The 18,773-nt window shown below is 45.2% G+C and overlaps 1 long non-coding RNA gene across 1 annotated transcript in view; it reads left to right on the top strand.

Moving 5' to 3' along the window:
- LOC120380156 overlaps positions 1-18,773 on the top strand; it is a 164,515-nt gene that overhangs the window by 135,564 nt on the left and 10,178 nt on the right. The gene's annotated exons all lie outside the window — the stretch shown is intronic.

Genomic DNA, 18,773 nt, shown 5'->3' with positions numbered 1-18,773 from the left:
GGCATTGGAGAGGCTCAGGGCTATGGTGGAAGGGCAGGGTAAGGGCAGCCTGCCTTGCCATTTGTGTATGGCAGGCGCTAGGATCCTGGGGCACCAGACAGCATTTCTGCGGAGAGCCGCTCTACTGTCAGGCAGGTACGGAGCGCGGCGGGGCGGTGGGGGGAGACCCGTGGGGGCCAGGGCCCGATCCAGGCAGGAGCGGGGAAGAGACCCAGCTCCAAATATAGCTGGAGCAGGGCACCTTCTGCCTATGCACAGAACATGAAAAACACCTCCCAGACTGACCAGGGTGCCTAGTGACTGCACTATGTGTGTGTGACCTGCTGTAGATCCTGCCCCCGTGTATGTATCCAGGTAATGGTGACCATCCTATGCAATTACCAACCCCCCCCCCCCCCTTCACACAAAGTCTTCTGTAAAGAAACATGACGGAAACAGTAATGAACAGGAATCTATTTTTAATAATCAACTACACAGTGAGGGAACGAAACTGGGATTTGGGCTTGGGTGATCCAGGAAGGGAAGGACTTCTCAAAATGTAGCGAATGAGATCTTTTTGGTACTTGAGCACTCTGCTGGGGTGGAGTGACAGTTTTCACGGCCCCTGGCACACCTCCTTCTTGTTATTTTGGGTGAGGGGGGTATGGGACTTTGTGGTGGGGGAGGGCGGTTGCAGATACACTGCAGGGGGGCTCTGTCCTCCTGCCTGCAGTCCTGCAGAACATCCACAAGGCGCCTGAGCGTGTCCGTTTGCTCCCTCATTAGTCCAAGCAGCATTTGAGTCGCCTGCTGGTCCTCCAGATGCCATCTGTCCTCCCGTTCACTGTGTGAGCGCTGCTGCTGAGAGAGGTTCTCCCTCCACTGGCTCTGCTGGGCCACCTCGGCTCGGGAGCAGCCCATAAGTTCTGCGAACATCTCGTCCCGTGTCTTTTTCTTGCGCCGCCTAATCTGCGCCAGCCTCTCTGAGGGGCATGCTGGAGCAGGTCGGGATACAGGTGCAGCTGTGTGATGGGAAAAAGTGATTGACTTCCTTATAAAGATACATTTCCGCAAAGAGGAAACATAGTCTAGTCAGTCTCTGTGGTAGCACACTTTTCCGTGCCACATGGTCTTGCACAGCACTCACTCAGGGAAAGTTCGAATTTTCAGAATTCGCTTTCATTGCCTGGGGGATTGCACTGCAGACCAGACAAGCGGGGCGGGACAGCAGAATCCGTGGAGCAGCCAGGCATGGTAAGCCAAAAACTTTTGGCTGCTTAAAAGTCAATGTATACCACTGTCCTCTTGCTACAGGCAATCCTGAAAGCATAAACTCTGCCCCTGTTGCACCCCCTCGCGTCTGTTCCCTGGGAAAGATCCCTGTATAATGCCACTCTGCAGCCTCCACCACGTGGCTGTAAAGTGACGCTCATTGTTATGCAAAGGAACAGTGAAGCACTCCCAATACTAATAGTACACAAATTACTGTAATTAAATGCAGGAGTCTCTGAGCGAGATCACCCTGAGGAGGGTCACTGAGGCAGATAGAGAGCGCATGCTGCGTGAAAGCCAGCACAAACCAGGGGCCTATGCAGCCATGCTCGTGGAAGCAATGCTCCCAGAGTACCTGATGATAGCCTGGCGCGGAAAAGTGTGCTACCACGGAGCACCCAATAAGGCAGCTCTCCCCAGGAACCTCATGCAGAGGCTTTTCGATTACCTGCAGGAGAGCTTCTCGGAAATCTCCCAAGAGGATTTCTGTTCCATCCCCATATATATTGACCTTCTTTTCACATAGTTAATATTCCTGTTCTGTTAGAAAAAATGTTTGCATGTTTAAAGCACTTAACGACTGATCCTTCCCCTGATTCAGGGTCCGGGGTAACGGCTGGGGAGGGTTGGTAGGGGATCTCAGTGAGGGTGATGAAGAGATCCTGGCTGTCAGGGAAATCAGCGTTGTAAGCGCTGTCGACTGCCTCGTCCTCCTCATCTTCCCCGTACGTGAACATCTCTGAGGAACAGTCCGTCGACAGTATCCCATCCTCAGAGTCCACGCACACTGGTGGGGCAGTGGTGGCAGACCCACCAAGAATGGCATGCAGTGCCTCGTAGAACTGGCATGTCTGGGGCTGGGATCCGGAGCGTCCGTTTGCCGCTCTGAGTTTTTGGTAGCCTTGTCTCAGCTCCTTGACTTTCACGCGGCACTGCGTTGTATCCTGGCTGTATCCTCTGAGTGCCATGGCTTTGGAGACCTTCTCGTAGGTCTTTGCATTCCGTTTGTTGGAGCGCAGCTCCGAAAGCACAGACTCCTCGCCCCACACAGCGATCAGATCCAAGACTTCCTGGTCTGTCCATGCTGGGGCCCTCTTTCTAGTCTGAGATTGCATGGACACCTCTGCTGGAGAGCTCTGCATCGCTGCCAGTGCTGCTGAGCTCGCCACGACGTCCACACAGGAAATGAGATTGAAACTGTCCAGACAGGAAAAGGAATTCAAATTTCCACGGGGCTTTTCCTGTGTGGCTGGTCAGAGCATCCAAGCTCGGACTGCTGTCCAGAGCGTCAACAGAGTGGTGCACTGTGGGATAGCTCCCGGAGCTACTAAGGTCGATTTGCATCCACACCTAGCCTAATTCGACATGGCCATATTGAATTTAGCGCTACTCCCCTCGTCGGGGAGGAGTACAAAATTCGAACTAAAGAGCCCTCTATGTCTAATTAAATGGCTTCCTGGTGTGGACCGGTGCACGGTTAATTCGAATTAACGCTGCTAAATTCAAATTAAAGTCCTAGTGTGGACCAGGCCTAAGTACTCAGTTATCATGCTTGGATTTATCATCTAAATCAGGGCCAGGGCTCTTGTAGATGTGGATATTTTCCACACTGTACTGTATGTATCCAGAAGATTGAACCCACATGTAACAGGGTGGTCTGTCCCACTATGGGCTGGGGGCTCTGGGTCCAGTCAGCCCTGTTCAGCTATCACACCCAGCTGGGAAGGGGTCAGATAATCCCTTTAAAGAGCTGAAAAAGGAGTTGCAAGTGAGAGATGGGATTATGTTAGTGCCTGAAGCAGGGGGAAGGATTGTGTCCTGTCATGTCATCCCTTCAGCATTGAGAGGCAAGGGGAAAAAAGCTTCTGAAAGCAGTAGGCAGATTAAGTGCTTTTTTGTTTTGATATTTTGCCTACATTTTATGTTAAGGATTAAAACTGTGCCCTCATGGCAGTGAGTCCTTCCTTGAAAGGTTGGTGATCCAACATGAGAGGAGGGAAACTGTGGTAGTAGCTAACCTATAGCCAGGCTGAATAAGGTGGTACTGCTGCACCATGTGAAGACCAGTAAGTGCAGAGCCGAAGTCTGGTGATCCTGAGTGTGCATTGAAATACATTTAATTTAGCCATTTTTTTCCTGAGTCAAGGTGGGTGAGATAATATTGTTTATTGGACCAACTGCTGATGAGAGAGACAAGCTTTCAAGCTTCACAGTGCTCTTCTTCAGGTCTGAGAAAGATACTCAGAGTCTCATAGCTAAATACAAGGTGGAACAGATTGTTTAGCATAAGAACATAAGAATGGCCACACTGGGTCAGACCAAAGGTCCAGGTAGCCCAGTATCATGTCTGCTGCCAGTGGACAATGCCAGGTGCCCCAGAGGGAATGAACAGAACAGGTCATCATCAAGTGATCCATCCGCTGTCACCCAGTCCCAGCTTCTGGCAAACAGAGGCTAGGGACACCAGCAAAAGTAGCTAACATATATTCTAAGGGCCGCTCAAGATGAAATGGCCCATTAACATCCCTGCAGTCGTAGGACAAGATGGGTCTGTTAGTGTGTTACAGATTGTTGAAATGAACCCTAAATCCAGTATCTTTGTTAAGACCATGATTTTTAGTATCAGTTAGAGTTATAAACTTGAGCTCTCAAGCACATCTTTGAAGGTATTGGATAGGTTTCCTTTGAGAACAAAGACTGAGGGCAAGTCTACACTACCGCACGACATCAGCACAATTGCACTGATGCAGCTGAGACGCTGTAGCACATCTGGTGAAGATGCACTATGCTGAGGGGAGAGCGCTCTCCCCTCAGCATAATCACTCCACCTCTGCGAGAGGCGAAAGCCATGTCGGTGGGAGACACTCTCCCACTGACATAGCACCAGTGTGGATAGCGCTTAGGTCAATGTTACTTACATCGCTCAAGGGAGTATCTTTTTCACACCTCCAAGTGATATAATTTCTATCAACTTAAGCAGTAATGTAGACCAGCCCTGAGAGTGGAGTCATGGAGTGATTGTTTTATAAAAAAAATGTTCTCCATGGCTTTTTCCTGACATTTGGGCATGCAGCTGAGTGGGACAGGTTTACTGGAGCGTGGGAGTGGCTAATGATGTATCCAGTTCCATGTTAGTTAACGTTAGTTAGATAACACCTATGTGTCATAAGTCTTGCATGGTTTCTTAGAGCTAAGGTATTGGCCACAAAAAGATTACTTTAATTTCTGTATTGATTTGGTGTGTATATGGTATGTGAATAATATTGATTGTTTTTATGTAGTATCATATATAAGTTATACAGTTGGTTCAGTCTAGTAGCATTCTTTCCTTATGAAGTATTGCACATGGTAAAATAAAAGAAAGTATATTGTCATTTTAAGCATATAGTAAATACTTGAGGAAAATTTCTGAAAATGTTATATAAGAAGTATTTGTACAAACTTTCTGGGTTTCTTAGAAAAACAGTAATCGTGCAGTTGCATACTGCTCAAAGCTATTAGAAAACTTATAACAATGTCAAACACAAGTTCCTGTTTTATGAATATTTAATACACTGTAACATTCACCTATAGCCTTTCATTTATGAAGCATGTAGGGGGAATATATCACATGTGCTGGATGTGTAATCTACTTAGTTTTCTTTATGTAAAGTGTCACAGGGTAAAATTGTGGCCCTGGTTCAACTACTAATTGGAGCCTGGCCAAAATGGTGGAGTCTAACCAAGTTGTGCATTGAGACAGCCTTAAATATACCCTGTGGGGAGGGGAAACCTTCTCATAGGTTACCATGTAATTAATCAATACTACCCAGCTCCTTTCCTTGCCCAGAGGTTGGAGTCACAGACTCTGAACCAACCAGGCTTTGGGAGATGTGTCATGGAGATGGTGAGAAAGGGCTGTACCCCCTGACTCATTTGGCTGATTGTGTGTGTTTATATATAGCAAGATATTTAGATTCAAATAGGAATCTAGAATTCAAAATGATTAGCACCTTCCTCTTACCCAACTGCCTTTGCCACCTAACTTCTCACTTTTCAGTGCACTTTACTGTCACAGTTTCCCTCCCCCCATTCTCGTTCCCTCTACTCTTCTCCTCCACTCTCCTACTTCCCCCTTTCCAGACTTAGACAATGATAGAGTGCAATGATAGAGTGCAATTAGCAATGGAAAGCAATGCTGGTAGTACTTCTCTTATCAGATGCAAGATGGGACAGCATACTCTGCTGTCTGAGGAGGATAAAAATCCCAATCCTGACTATGACTTCCATTTATGTAAGTAATCCATTCTTTCTTGAGTAGTCAAATTGGCTTCAATGGGGCTACTTGCACGTGTAAGATTTATTGGATGGCTGAAGTTTGCAAAACTGGCTCAGAAATTGTGGGGAAATAAAAACATCCACTCTATATAGGTTGACAGATTGTTCTTGAATGTCCTTAGCTGAATTTATACTGAACAACTGGGGGAGGGGGCACATATTTAGGAATATTGTACCAGTATTTGAAGATGGAGCATTTTTACTATCCCTGAATAAGATCTAGATGATCAGTAAAAACACCTATATACAATTTTTTTATTACTACCTTTCTTTAATGTAGAAATACCAAGCATTGGGGAGAGGGCAAGCGAAAGGTGTGTTCAAATTCTGTGCACCAGAAAGTATGTTTTAAAGGGTGCATGAGGATTTGACATGTCATAAAATAGAAGCCTCTGCATTTCCAAGGAATGATCCAGTTGGAATCTGGAATCAAAGTGTTCTGTACAGAATGTAAAAGAAAACATGAACTCTTACATATACATTTATATTGATATTAAATGAAGTTAACACCTGAATAGAAGATTTGTATTCTCTAGTAAAAGGCCTATTAGAGTATATTAGAATATACTCTATCTGCCCTGCTTCTTTTTGCAGATGTACTGAAAATTGCACACTGCCATTTGACAGGTGCATCTTCTGTTTGACTTGAAAGGTTAAAGATTACAAGCCCAGTCAAAGTCTACCTTCTGCAGGGCAGCATATTATCACAAGACTATGTAACTGTATTAGAGATGGACAAAGGTTAGGTACTTTAAAGCATAGTAATGTCCATATATCCATAGGGATTGTGTGTATTTCGCTCCTTCCTCCTGTTACTTATTGAGCAGTTTGATTTAATTTACAAAGCTCAGAATAAATAGGGAGAAATGTGTGAGAGAAAGAACCTAAAAAAATTAAGACTCAGTTTACAAAATTGTATACAGAAGAATATGAGTAGTACAGACACTGAGGTAACCTCATCTATTTGTCTTAGAGATAATTTGCAAGTTTAAGATCTACCACGATACAACACATATTTGAATCCTCACCACTCTTATCTAGGATGGGTTATACTGTACTTGTGCCTATAATTTTCTTATTTGAATACATTTCCCATACAGATAATCTGCATATATATATTGTAATGGGGCAGCTGCCCACTCCAGTAGGCAGGGGTTAAAAACAGCCCTGGAGAGGGCTGCAGGTGGGAAAAAGGAGTGAGTACAGCTCAGGTTGCTGACTGAGTAGCTGACCACAGCTATGGTCAGCTTAATTAGGGCCCAGCTGGCTCTGATAAGAGGGCTGGGGGGGGCAGGTGCTGGAGCAGTCTCTCTCTTGCTCTGGAGACGGAAGAACCTGGCTGCCTGGGAGCTAGGAACAGAGCAGGGCTGGGGAAAGGCAAGAGGAGTTGGGGAGTTCCATAGCTGTATTTGTATGACTTTAATGGGAACTGGAATTATAGGCTTCAAGAAGTGATCCTTCTCATGCTGGAAATGTATCAGTAGGGAGGCCAGTAAGGAACCTACCAGTATAGGTGTTTATTGATGTTCAAAGCTTCTCAGATACAAAAGAAATCCAGTGCTAATCCTGTCATCTACTGTTCTATCAATCCTGGAGACTCCTTCAATACTAATGTGCTTTGTTCCATTGGGACATGCCCAGTGCAGACTCTCCCTTTTGTATTTTCCTAGGCAACAAAAGTTCAGTCCCATAGCACCAGACCATCCAGGTAGGGCTCTTCAGCACTGTATCCTAAATAGCATGCAGCACTTTCACTTTGAGAATGTATTGATGCTGCCCTAAAACACAAAGGCAGGAATAAAATAGAAACACTGAGAAGTTTTTAGTGCTGGAGGTCTGGGCATGATCCCAGAAGACAAAGTTTCCTTGTTTAATTAATACTTCTGATCCCATGATCCTGAGAGTTGTACTGGTAGCTAGACTTCCACAAGTGACCTTAGCCAGAGGACACCTCAAACAGAAAATAAGTTAGTTACTTGTGGTGTTCAAGAGAGCTGCATCTGCTTATTTATACTGCTCTACCACCTTTTCTCCTTCCTCACAGTTCTGCTGCTCTAGGACTCTTGAGTTCAGGGGAAGGGAACTGAGGGAAGTGGTGCTGCACAACCCTTTTTATAACCTCAGCTCTGTATGCTTGGTACCATAAGAAGTTACTTGTGGTCCCAATGGGCACCTCTTTCCAGAAGATCTGAAAAAGTTGATCATGTAGACAGAGGGGAAACCGCATCTCTGATGTACAAATATACAGAGATAATATTCTCAAAGAACTCAGTTGCCACTGTAAGTAGCCATTCTTTCTATATAATTTAGGCAAGTCCTCAAGAAAACAGAATTGCTGAATTAAGGTTAACATTCCTTGGAATACAGATGATCACTCTCCCTGTTTATAGTGCCTATAAGGAAAAGAAACCTTTAGTTATCTACACACCACTTCTGTGTCAAAGCACTCCCCCTGGGCAATGCTCAGAAGGAAATAGAAAAATCCTTTGTTTATTTTCACTCTTGCTCTCTGGAGTATTTCCTTACCTGGCAGAATGTCTTCCTTTTTCTTTTATATCTTTTGCTGACTAGTATTCTCTTTTCTCTTTCTTGCCTTTGTGGTCCCCCCGGCCCCCCAGCCCCAAAGAAGGTGTATTTTGTTTAAAAAGAAAATTGTACTTTAGCAGGGTCACTGTTTTAAAGTGCTTCTGCAGTTTGAATTCCTCGTAGGTGGTTTAGGCAGTGCAGTTCAGCAGCTCTACTATACTACTGTCACGATCTATTTTAAAAGATAATAAAAACCTTATTTTCTGGGAAATCTCAAGGTTGGGAAGGTCTCCTATTAGAAAAAGGATGGATGATTCTGGGTGGTAAAGAAAAAGCTGTTTAGATAAGTTGTGGAAAGAAAAACCTTAAATTGTCAGACTTTAGCTAGTATCCCAAATTCAGAAATTAGGTTAGAAAGTTTTGTTAAGGCCCAACTTGAACCAAATATTAGGTGACTTTGGCGTTATCACTGACCTCCTGTAAGCGTGCATTGAAAAGGAAGTGGACTGATTATGTTGTAGATCACCACCACTGGTAGGTTTCTGGGATTTTGACATGATCCTGTTTTTTTACTAAGGCCTGGTCTACACTAGGACTTTAATTCGAATTTAGCAGCATTAATTCGAATTAACCGTGCACCTGTCCACACCAGGAAGTCATTTAATTCGACCTAGAGGGCTCTTTAGTTCGAATTCGGTACTCCACCCCGACGAGTGGAGTAGCGCTAAATTCGACATGGCTATGTCGAATTAGGCTAGGTGTGGATGCAAATCGAACTTACTAGCTCCGGGAGCTATCCCACACTGCACCACTCTGTTGACGCTCTGGACAGCAGTCCAAGCTTGGATTCTCTGACCAGCCACACAGGAAACGACCTGGGAAAATTTGAATTCCTTTTCCTGTCTGGCCAGTTTGAATCTCAATTCCTGGTTGGACATCGGGGCGAGCTCAGCAGCACCTGCAACAATGCAGAGCTCTCCAGCAGAGGAGTCCATGCAATCTCAGAATAGAAAGAGGTCCCCAGCATGGACAGACCGGGAAGTCCTGGATCTGATCGCTGTGTGGGGCGATGAGTCTGTGCTTTCGGAGCTGCGCTCCAACAAACGGAATGCAAAGACCTACGAGAAGGTCTCCAAAGCCATGGCACTCAGAGGATACAGCCGGGATACAATGCAGTGCCGCGTGAAAATCAAGGACCTGAGACAAGGCTACCAAAAAGTCAGAGCGGCAAACGGACTCTCCGGAGCCCAGCCCCAGACATGCCGCTTCTACGAGGCACTGCATGCTATTCTAGGTGGGTCTGCCACCACTGCCCCACCAGTGACCGTGGACTCTGAGGATGGGATTGTCGAGGGGCAGTTCCTCGGCGATGTTCGCCGATGGGGAAGATGAGGAAGGGTTTGTGGAGGATGACGCAGGCGACAGCGCTTACAATACCGCTTTCCCCGACAGCCAGGATCTCTTCATCACCCTCACAGAGATCCCCTACCAACCCTCCCCGGCTGTTAACACGGACTCAGAATCAGGGGAAGGATCAGTCGGTAAGTGTTATAAACATGAAAACAGGAATATATACTATATAAAAACTAGCTAAAAAGTTGTCCATATAAAACTATATAAAAAGAAGGTCCACACATATAGGGATTGAATAGAAATCCTCTTTGGTCACTTCCACGAAGCTCTCGTAGAGGTGCTCGAAAAGCCTCCGCAGGAGGTTCCTGGGGAGAGGTGCCTTATTTGGTGCCCCGTGGAAACACACTCTTCCGCGCCAGGCCATCCTCACATAAAGCGGAACCATTGCCTCCACCAGCATGGCTGCATACGGTCCTGGTCTGTGCAGGGATTCCCGCAGCATCCTCTCTCTCTCTCTCCGAGTGACCCGCCTCAGGGTAATGTCGTTCGGCGACTGCTGCATCTAAGTAGGGCAATTAGTGTACTGTTACTATTGTGAATGCTTGACTTTTACTTTGCATAGCAAAGACCTTCGTTCAACAGGCACGTGTTGGAGGCCGCAGAGGAAAAGCATACAGTGATCTTTCCCGGGCCCAGCCGCGAGGGGCTGGAACAGGGTCGGACTTTATGCTTTCCAGATTGCCTTCTGCGGGAGGGCACAGCTACCCATTAACTGTTAAGCAGCCTATAGTGTAGGGCTTACCAGGCCTGGTAGATAAACGGATTCAGCTGTACCGCCCTACTTGTCCGATCTCCGGTGCAAGACCGCAGCCACTGAAAGCGTATTCCGAAATCTCGAACTTGTCCTGAGAGCTCGTGAGACTAGGTGCCCTGTATGGTCTTGTTCACAGAAACTGAGTAGACTGTGTTCAGTGTTCGCAAACATGTATCTTTTCAAGGAAATCACTTCCTTTTTCCCATCACACAGCTGTGGCTCTTTCACGAACTGCCCCACCATCCCCCTCACAGAGGCTGGCGCAGATTAGGCGGCGAAAGAAAAAGACTAGGGAAGACATGTTCTCGGAACTGATGGCCTGCTCCAGAGCTGAGGCGGCCGAGCAGAGACGGTGGAGGGAGACCCTATGTCACCACCAGCGCTCACACATCGAACGGGAGGACAGGTGGTGGCAGGAAGACCAGCAGGCGACTCGAACCCTGCTTGGGCTAATGAGGGAGCAAACGGACACGCTCCAGCGCCTTGTAGATGTTCTGCAGGACCGCAGGCAGGAGGAGAGAGCCCCCCTGCACTGTATCTGCAACCGCAATCCCCCGCCACAAAGTCCTGTCCCCCCCTCACCCAAAATAACAAGAAGGAGGGGCGCTAGGGGCCGTGAAAACTGGCACAGCACCCCAGCAGAGTGCTCATGTACCACACCGCTCTGATGCCATAAACTTTGAGAAGTGCTTCCCTTCCTGCATCACCCAGTCCCAAATCCAAGTTTCATCCCCCCACTGTGTAGTTGAGTATTAAAAGTGGTTTGTTGTTATTCACTGTTTCCGTCCCGTTTTTCTTGTCAGAAGACTTTGTGTGAAGGGGGGGAGGGGTTTTTTAATCGCATAGGACAGCCTCCATTACCAGGGTACAGACTTGGGGGCAGGATCAACAGCAGGACACACACAGACTGCAGTCACTAGGCACCAGGGTCAGTCTGGGAGGTGTATGCTGCCCCGGGTCAGTCTGTGAGGTGTATGCTGCCCCAGGGTCCTAGCGCCTGCCATCCACAAATGGCAAGGCAGGCTGCCCTTACCATGCCCTTCCACCCTAGCCACGAGCCTCTCCGATGCCCTGAGCCCCAGCAAAAGCCCTCATCCACGGACACATACTCACCCTTCCCACACACCCCTCACTCCTTACTACGCCCCAACCCCCAGCCCAGAGCCTGCATCCAAACTCTGTCCCAAAGACGGCACCCCTCACCCCTTCCTGCAAACCCACCCCTTCCTGCACACCCACCCGCAGCCGTCCTCCCCCCAGAGACCGCTGTAGGAGCAGGAGCCTGTCATTCCTCTAGTGTAGAAGCACACCGTACCCACCACAGTCTGCGTCCATGTTTCAACCCTAGAACAGGAATTCATAATTAAAGAAAACTTTATTAATAATCAGTGTTCAATTAACTTTATTTTAAAACGTGAGTTAGAAGGGGGGAAACCTGGAGAACGGGGTATGTAACCGCAGATCGAAGTCAACAGTCACTAAAACAGGCTCAGGTTCAGCTTCTCTGTAAGTCAAGTGGACAGTCATAGGTTACCCTGCTCTCCGAGGAACCTAGCTTTCAAAGCCTCCCGGATGCACAGCACTTCCCGCTGGGATCTTCTATCGGCACGGCTGTCTGGCTGAGCGTAATCAGCAGCCAGGCGATTTGCCTCAACCTCCCATCCCGCCATAAAGGTCTCCCCCTTGCTCTCACAGAGATTGTGGAGCACACAGCAAGCTGCAATAACAACGGGGATATTTTTTTCGCTGAGGTCCGAGCGAGTGAGTAAGCTCCGCCATCTCCCTTTGAGACGTCCGACAGCACACTCCACCACCATTCTGCACTTGCTCAGCCGGTAGTTGAAGAGTTCCGTCTCACTGTCCAAGGCGCCTGTATAGGGCTTCATGAGCCAGGGCATTAGCGGGTAGGCTGGGTCCCCGAGGATCACTGTAGGCATCTGCACATCCCCAACCGTTATTTTGTGGTCCGGGAAGAAACTACCTGCCTGGAGGCATCTAAACAGACCAGAGTTCCTGAACACACGCACGTCATGAACCTTGCCCAGCCACCCGACGTAGATGTTGGTAAAACGTCCCCTATGGTCCACCAGTGCTTGCAGCACCACAGAAAAGTAGCCCTTTCGGTTAATGTAGTGGCTGGCCTGGTGGGCTGGTCCCAGGATAGGGATGTGAGTCCCATCTATAGCCCCACCGCAGTTTGGGAATCCCATCGTGGCGAAGCCATCTCTGACGACCTCGACGTTTCCTAGAGTCACTACCTTTGAGAGCAGTTGCTCAACGATTGCATGGGCTACTTGAATCACAGCAAGCCCTACGGTAGATTTGCCGACGCCAAAGTGGTTCGCTACTGACCGGTAGCTGTCTGGCGTTGCAAGTTTCCAGAGGGCTATGGCCACTCGCTTCTGCACACTCAGGGCTGCTCGCATCTGGGTGTCCTTGTGCTTCAGGGCAGGGAACAGCAAGTCACAGAGTTCAAGGAAAGTGCCCTTACGCATCCTGAAGTTTCGCAGCCACTGTGATTTATCCCAGACCTGCAGCACTATGCGGTCCCACCAGTCCGTGCTTGTTTCCCGGGCCCAGAATCGCCGTTCCACACCATGAACTTGACCCATTGCCACCATGATCTCCACTGCGCGGCGTACCCTGCTTTGTGAGAGGTCTGCGCCACTCTCCTCACCGCGCTGCCAGAGCCTCCTCGCCCGATTTCTCAGCAGCTGACTGTGGAAGAGGTGGACGATAAGGTGCAAGAAGTTGACAACGGCCATAAGTGCAGCGATGATCGCAGCAGGCTCCATGCTCGCAGTGCTGTGGCGTCTGCGCTGTAACCGACCAGAGAAGGGCGCAAACAGATTTCCCGCCGGTGCTTTCAGGGAGGGAGGGCGTGATTGACGGTTCAATGACGACAGTTACCCAAAACCAGCCTCGACACATTTTTTTCCCCAGCAGGCATTCGGGGCTCTACCCAGCATTCCAATGGGCAGCGGGGACTGCGGGAACTGTGGGATAGCTTCCCACAGTGCAACGCTTCCAAAGTCGATGCTGGCCCCGTTAGTGTGGACTCACAAAGTCGAATTAGTGTCCTTAGTGTGGATACACAAATTCGACTTCATAAGGTCGATTCCACAAATTCGAATTAAGTTAATTCAAAATAGTCTTGTAGTGTAGACGTACCCTAAGTTTCACTTTTAATTTCCTGAAACCCAAAACTCAGTGCAAAAATCTTTAGGGCAGCAGTGGGGGGAGGAAAGGTTGATGAAGCCATATAGTTTGAAACAAACAAAAAAGATATATTTACACAATGTACTCTCCTATTCAGAATTATTTTTCTGGAGATAGCAAATGTCTCTTTCTGGGAATAAGAAGTAAGGACATTCTACTTCCTTAGGTGGGGTTCAACCTGAAAGCTGAGTGTAGACCACCAATATAGCATATGTATTAGTTCTGGTAAAAGAATGCCAATTACTTGTCACAGGAAATAATTTTAATAAATTCTTCTAAGTTTCCCACAAAACGATCTTGGTTTTTCAACAAAAAATAAATTAAATTTCAAAATTCAGTTTTTAAAAGGCATTTCAGGTTCAAAACTGGATTTTCAGTGAAATCTTTTGGTTTTCAGTAATGGTTTTCAGTAAACATTTTTATTGAAAACTTACCAAAAAAAATTTTTTCTTAATTCCCCCCTCCCCTGCTAAAATAACTGGAAAATTTCAACCAATACATAACTTTCATCAATTGTTTTATTTTTGGTCAAAACACTTTTTTCAATGAAAACTTATTGACTTTGTCCAATACTGATACTGAATCTTTTTATTTGCTTTTGCAATTCTTATGTAATAGTCTCCCTGGGGAAGGTTCTATTTGTCATGAAAAGGAACTGGATGGAGGATAATTTTAAAATTAAGCTTTTTTGGGGGAGGTGGGATAAGTGATTTAGGGATAAGGAAGAAGAGAATGAGTTACTGGTACTCTAAAATTCTAGGCATGAGATTCTCTCATAGAATCATAGAATCTCAGGGTTGGAAGGGATCTCAGGAGGTCATCTAGTCCAAACCCCTGCTCAAAGCAGGACCAAACCCAATTAAATCATCCCAGCCAGGGCTTTGTCAAGCCTGACCTTAAAAACCTCTAAGGAAGGAGATTCCACCACCTCCCTAGGTAACCCATTCCAGTTCTTTACTCTCATGTTGCTACAATGTATCCTTTTGAATGAATGTTTTGGAGCAATTAATTATTCTGAGGTGCTTAGTTTCTGTGGTGCTTGTAATCCATAGAAATACTTATAAATAGATATAATAAATTAATGAGACAGCATTGAGGTAACTGACTGAAATATAGAAGGTTCATCTCAGTTGCTTACATAGTCCCATATCCTGTCATTGTGTTCAGTAATAACAAGATAAGGCCGTACACCTTACCAGGAACCCAGTGAGAACTTTTAAACCTTTGCAATATACTGAGTCAGAGCTGCACTATCTAAGGGTATGTCTACACTACCCACCAGATCGATGGGCAGCGATTGATCCAGCAGGGGTTGATTTATCACATCTAGTCTAGGCTCAATAAATTGACCCTGAGCGCTCTCCTGTCGACTCCTGTACTCCACTGCGAAAGGCGCAGGTGGAGTTGACAGTCGAGTGGCAGCAGTCGACTCACCGTGGTGAAGATACCATGGTAAGTCAATCTAAGAATATTGACTTCAGCTACGTTATTCACATAGCTGAAGTTGCATAACTTAGATCGATTTCCCCCCACCCACCCCCCCAGTGTAGACCAGGCCTAAGAAATGGAGTAGAGGAAAGTCCTAGCCTTAATAATAATTATCTATTTTTTCCTATCAAATATATCTTTGTGTTTTTAATTTAAAAAAACATGGTTCTCAAACTGTAACTATCTCCAAAGACTGCTTTCTTTACCTCGTCACCTGTTAGAATCCAGAGAAGTCTATACTTGCATTAAGGACTTTAAGGACAGAATCAATGAAAACTCAGCTCCCGTCTCTTTCCTCCACCTCTATCAGCTCTTCCTCCACCTCTCCTTCCTAACTGCTAAAAAAACCTCTTACACTAATGGCCTTGTACACATCTCTCTCGGGAACTTAAACAGGGCCCATATAGTTCCTGCTCCCTAAGTTATCTCTTCCACTGGCAGCCTCCTATATGGAGCCACTTCCTGGTTATTAGTTGCGAGAGATGCCAGCTCATTCTTCACCAAGCTTGAGACAAGGTATAGGGCTTGAAAGTCCGAGAAGACCAGAAAGGGAGTCCAAGAAAGCAAAGAGAAGTTCCTGCCCAGGCACAGTGGCTCACCTGACTCCTCTCCAGATGGCTATACAAACACTCCTTCCTTCTCCAGCTCAGTCTCCCCCATACTTGCGTACATGGGGCAGGACCCTTCTATTGGCCTAATGAAACTACACAATGTTTTTATCATTGGGATTTGCTAGAGTCCTGAGGTGTCACTGTCCTCTAATTGCAATTTTTAGTTAAAACAGCGAAACACAGAATAGATTCTGAAATTCACATTTTGATGAATGTTGAATAAGTAAATTTGGTTATTATGTTCCTTGAGGTATGTAGCAATTGCATTTTAGTAGGAAACATGTAGAGGACATTTTATAGATAAAATGCTAATTTTAAGCACAATTTCACCTCATGTTAATGCTTCAAGTTTTTCTTGTTGCATTTCCATGTTCCGCATGTTGTTTTAATCACTTTTGTTTAAAGCCACTTTAACTGTGCTAAATATAAATTCAGAACCAAAGATATATTTGGCGATTAAAAACTAACAGGTGTACTTTGCAGGCAGTGTAAAGAGGGAAGGGGTGAATCTAATAGCTCTTGGAACAGTTTTCAGAGATGCTTCATATTGCAGTCCAACATGAAGCCATTAGACCATCACACCATAGGTAAGAAATCAGAAATTTTTAGGTCTGTTGAACATTGTGAATGTTTCACAGTTGATTAGATTAAAGTGCTGAAGCACAGGTGTTTCTGTAACTGTGATATACTGAAAAAATCCAGCATTCAATGGCCCTCAAATTCACACTTTCACCTATGCAGCATTCCGGTGTAGTGAATAATGCAAAACACACAGGCCAGGTTAAGACCCATAGTCTCACAGTGTATGCTGCTTTGTTTATCTAAGCATCATCTTGTTACCAAACATAATAAGATAAGGCAATTTCTAAAACGGGAAATGGTTTATAAAATCAGAATAGGGATATTTTTAACTAGAAGACTCCCATACTATATCACAAGGACACTGCCAACATGTAGCCAGTAGACACTGAGAAACTGTAGAAGAAGGATGCGTTCAAGTAATGAGATGACTAAGTCTGTGCAAACCCCTGCAGGGTCAGTTCAGAGGGGCTGGCAGTAAGCTAACATCTGGAGATTTGTTTGAAACACAAACAAACCTCCAAGAAAGCAACCCACAAATAACCACACTCACTTACATGTTTATGTCTATAAGAGGAACTTCTACATTGTTGCCAGTAATACTGGTTTCTCATTGAGCAGGAAATATAAGAAAAGAGCCTTTTTCTTGTTTCCAATTCTGAGCGGAGCAAAAATACAATAATTGCTGCTCAACCACATGAAAGTCCTACCTGAGGTGCCCAGGTGAAGGTGCCAACTGGGTGAAGAGGAGCACAAGGGAATCAGGGAACAGCAAGTTTCACCAGGGATGCTCAACCTTCTAGGCATGTGAGAAGTCATGCTCCATCCCCACAATACTCCTCCTATATGCTTCTGCAGAAGCAGGTAGAATGTACAAGCTCTGCATGGTGTTCTTGTCCAGCATGGACATCACAAGCTCCATGTGCTTTCTGGACCTGGCTGCTCTTCTCTTGGGGAGATTGCAAACTATGGGGATGGACCTCAGCTGATGCTGAGTCTATAAATCAACATACTTCTGCAAAGTCTCAAAGCTACACAGGAGTACAGTGGGGTGGGTGAATGAAGACAGCATCATCACCAAGTTGTGGATTGAGCAGCCTATACGGCACATACTCCTCCAGTTTTCTGGCCTCCATCGCAGCTCTCTGAACAGTACATGTTTATATGTGAACTAATCAATTTTCTTAGAGAATATTTAAATGTAAATTAAGAGATTGGAGTACAGGAACATATACTATAAGAGCAATGCTGACAAAATGAAGGGCCACCTGAACTATTTTCTAGTGAAAAAGATTATACTAGTTGGGGTTTTTGTTGTTGTTGGTTTTTATAGTTAAGAGTTTTAATTTATTTGTTTGGATTTATATTTTGTCTTCATTAAAATAAAGATACCTGTTGTATCAACCAGGCATAAGGTAAGTATCACCATCCTGAAAGATAGTAAAGAGGGAAATCAATATAAGATTGCATAACAAAGGTAGTGAAATGAAATTGTGGAAGGGATAAGGTGGACTGGACACTTTACTGTCTCCCAGCCATTCCAAAAAAAAAGTTTGGTTTTTAATCCCGTGAGTGGTCTGCCAAAAACACCCTATTTTTTTTTATAAAGTCTAGATATTTTTATTCTGATTCACTTCTAAGTTTGTTGGTGAAATCAATATTTATAACCAATGTCTGTTTTGAATATAGCAGGAAGATTTAGCTCATTATGAATGTGGAGAACTTGTTTACACAAGAATACAGTGTATTAGTAATTCACCCCATTAATACCCAAACAATATTCCTTAGCACACTAAATGATCATGTCTAGAAATATTGGCCCCTTGGAAACTCCACTTGTGAAAGAAGATTTCAGTAGCATTCTCCTGAGACTGAAATATGATTTCCAAAAGTACTCTGTAGGGATGCAGCATTTCTAGAAAGTTAGCTTTGGGTATTATCACAAAATAGGGATAAAAGTCTGGGGCACCTTTACATAGCCAATTTCATTACCCAAACACCAAAACCGTAGTTCATGTTTCATTTCCGATATGATCAGACTCTTGTAGTAGATCAGCTTCTCCTTCATCAACTTGCTTACTAATCTTGAACCACAGGCCACATTCAAACTATTTTATTTTCAGTAGTAATCAAGGTAGAAGATATTAAATCATGTACTCTAATTTCCCAAAGTGCCTGAACCCTGTAGGGCTTATAAATTGCCTTCAACCTTTCGCATTAACTTCAAACGTGGGATTCAACATTCATTACTGTAGTAGTTTCATTTTGTACATTATCTGTATTGATACACTACTGCCATTTGGGGGGGTGGGTATTATTTTTAGCTAAGAGCTGAACTAGCTGTTAGTATTCCCAGAAGATCACAATTTATACCCAGGTGCATGCTACTAGCAAGTTTTGCTTTAAGGAGAAAAAGTCTATCCGGCTTGGACATTTCAGTTATTTTACTGTTGAAAGCACAGTGATTCAAGCAAGTTTTGAAGGCTGGATTTTGGGGAAGGGGAATTGTTCTGCTACTTGTAAAAGGGAATATAAGAAATAATGAATGAATTGAAAGCAATTGCTATCATACAGAGCTTTAGAAATAATACATCCCCTTCCCACAAATACACAAA

This window comes from Mauremys reevesii, linkage group 1, assembly GCF_016161935.1.
Source record: "Mauremys reevesii isolate NIE-2019 linkage group 1, ASM1616193v1, whole genome shotgun sequence".
NCBI lineage: Eukaryota > Metazoa > Chordata > Testudines > Geoemydidae > Mauremys > Mauremys reevesii.
The sequence above is the reverse complement of the archived record's forward strand: the minus strand, read 5'-3'. Positions and strand labels throughout refer to the sequence as shown.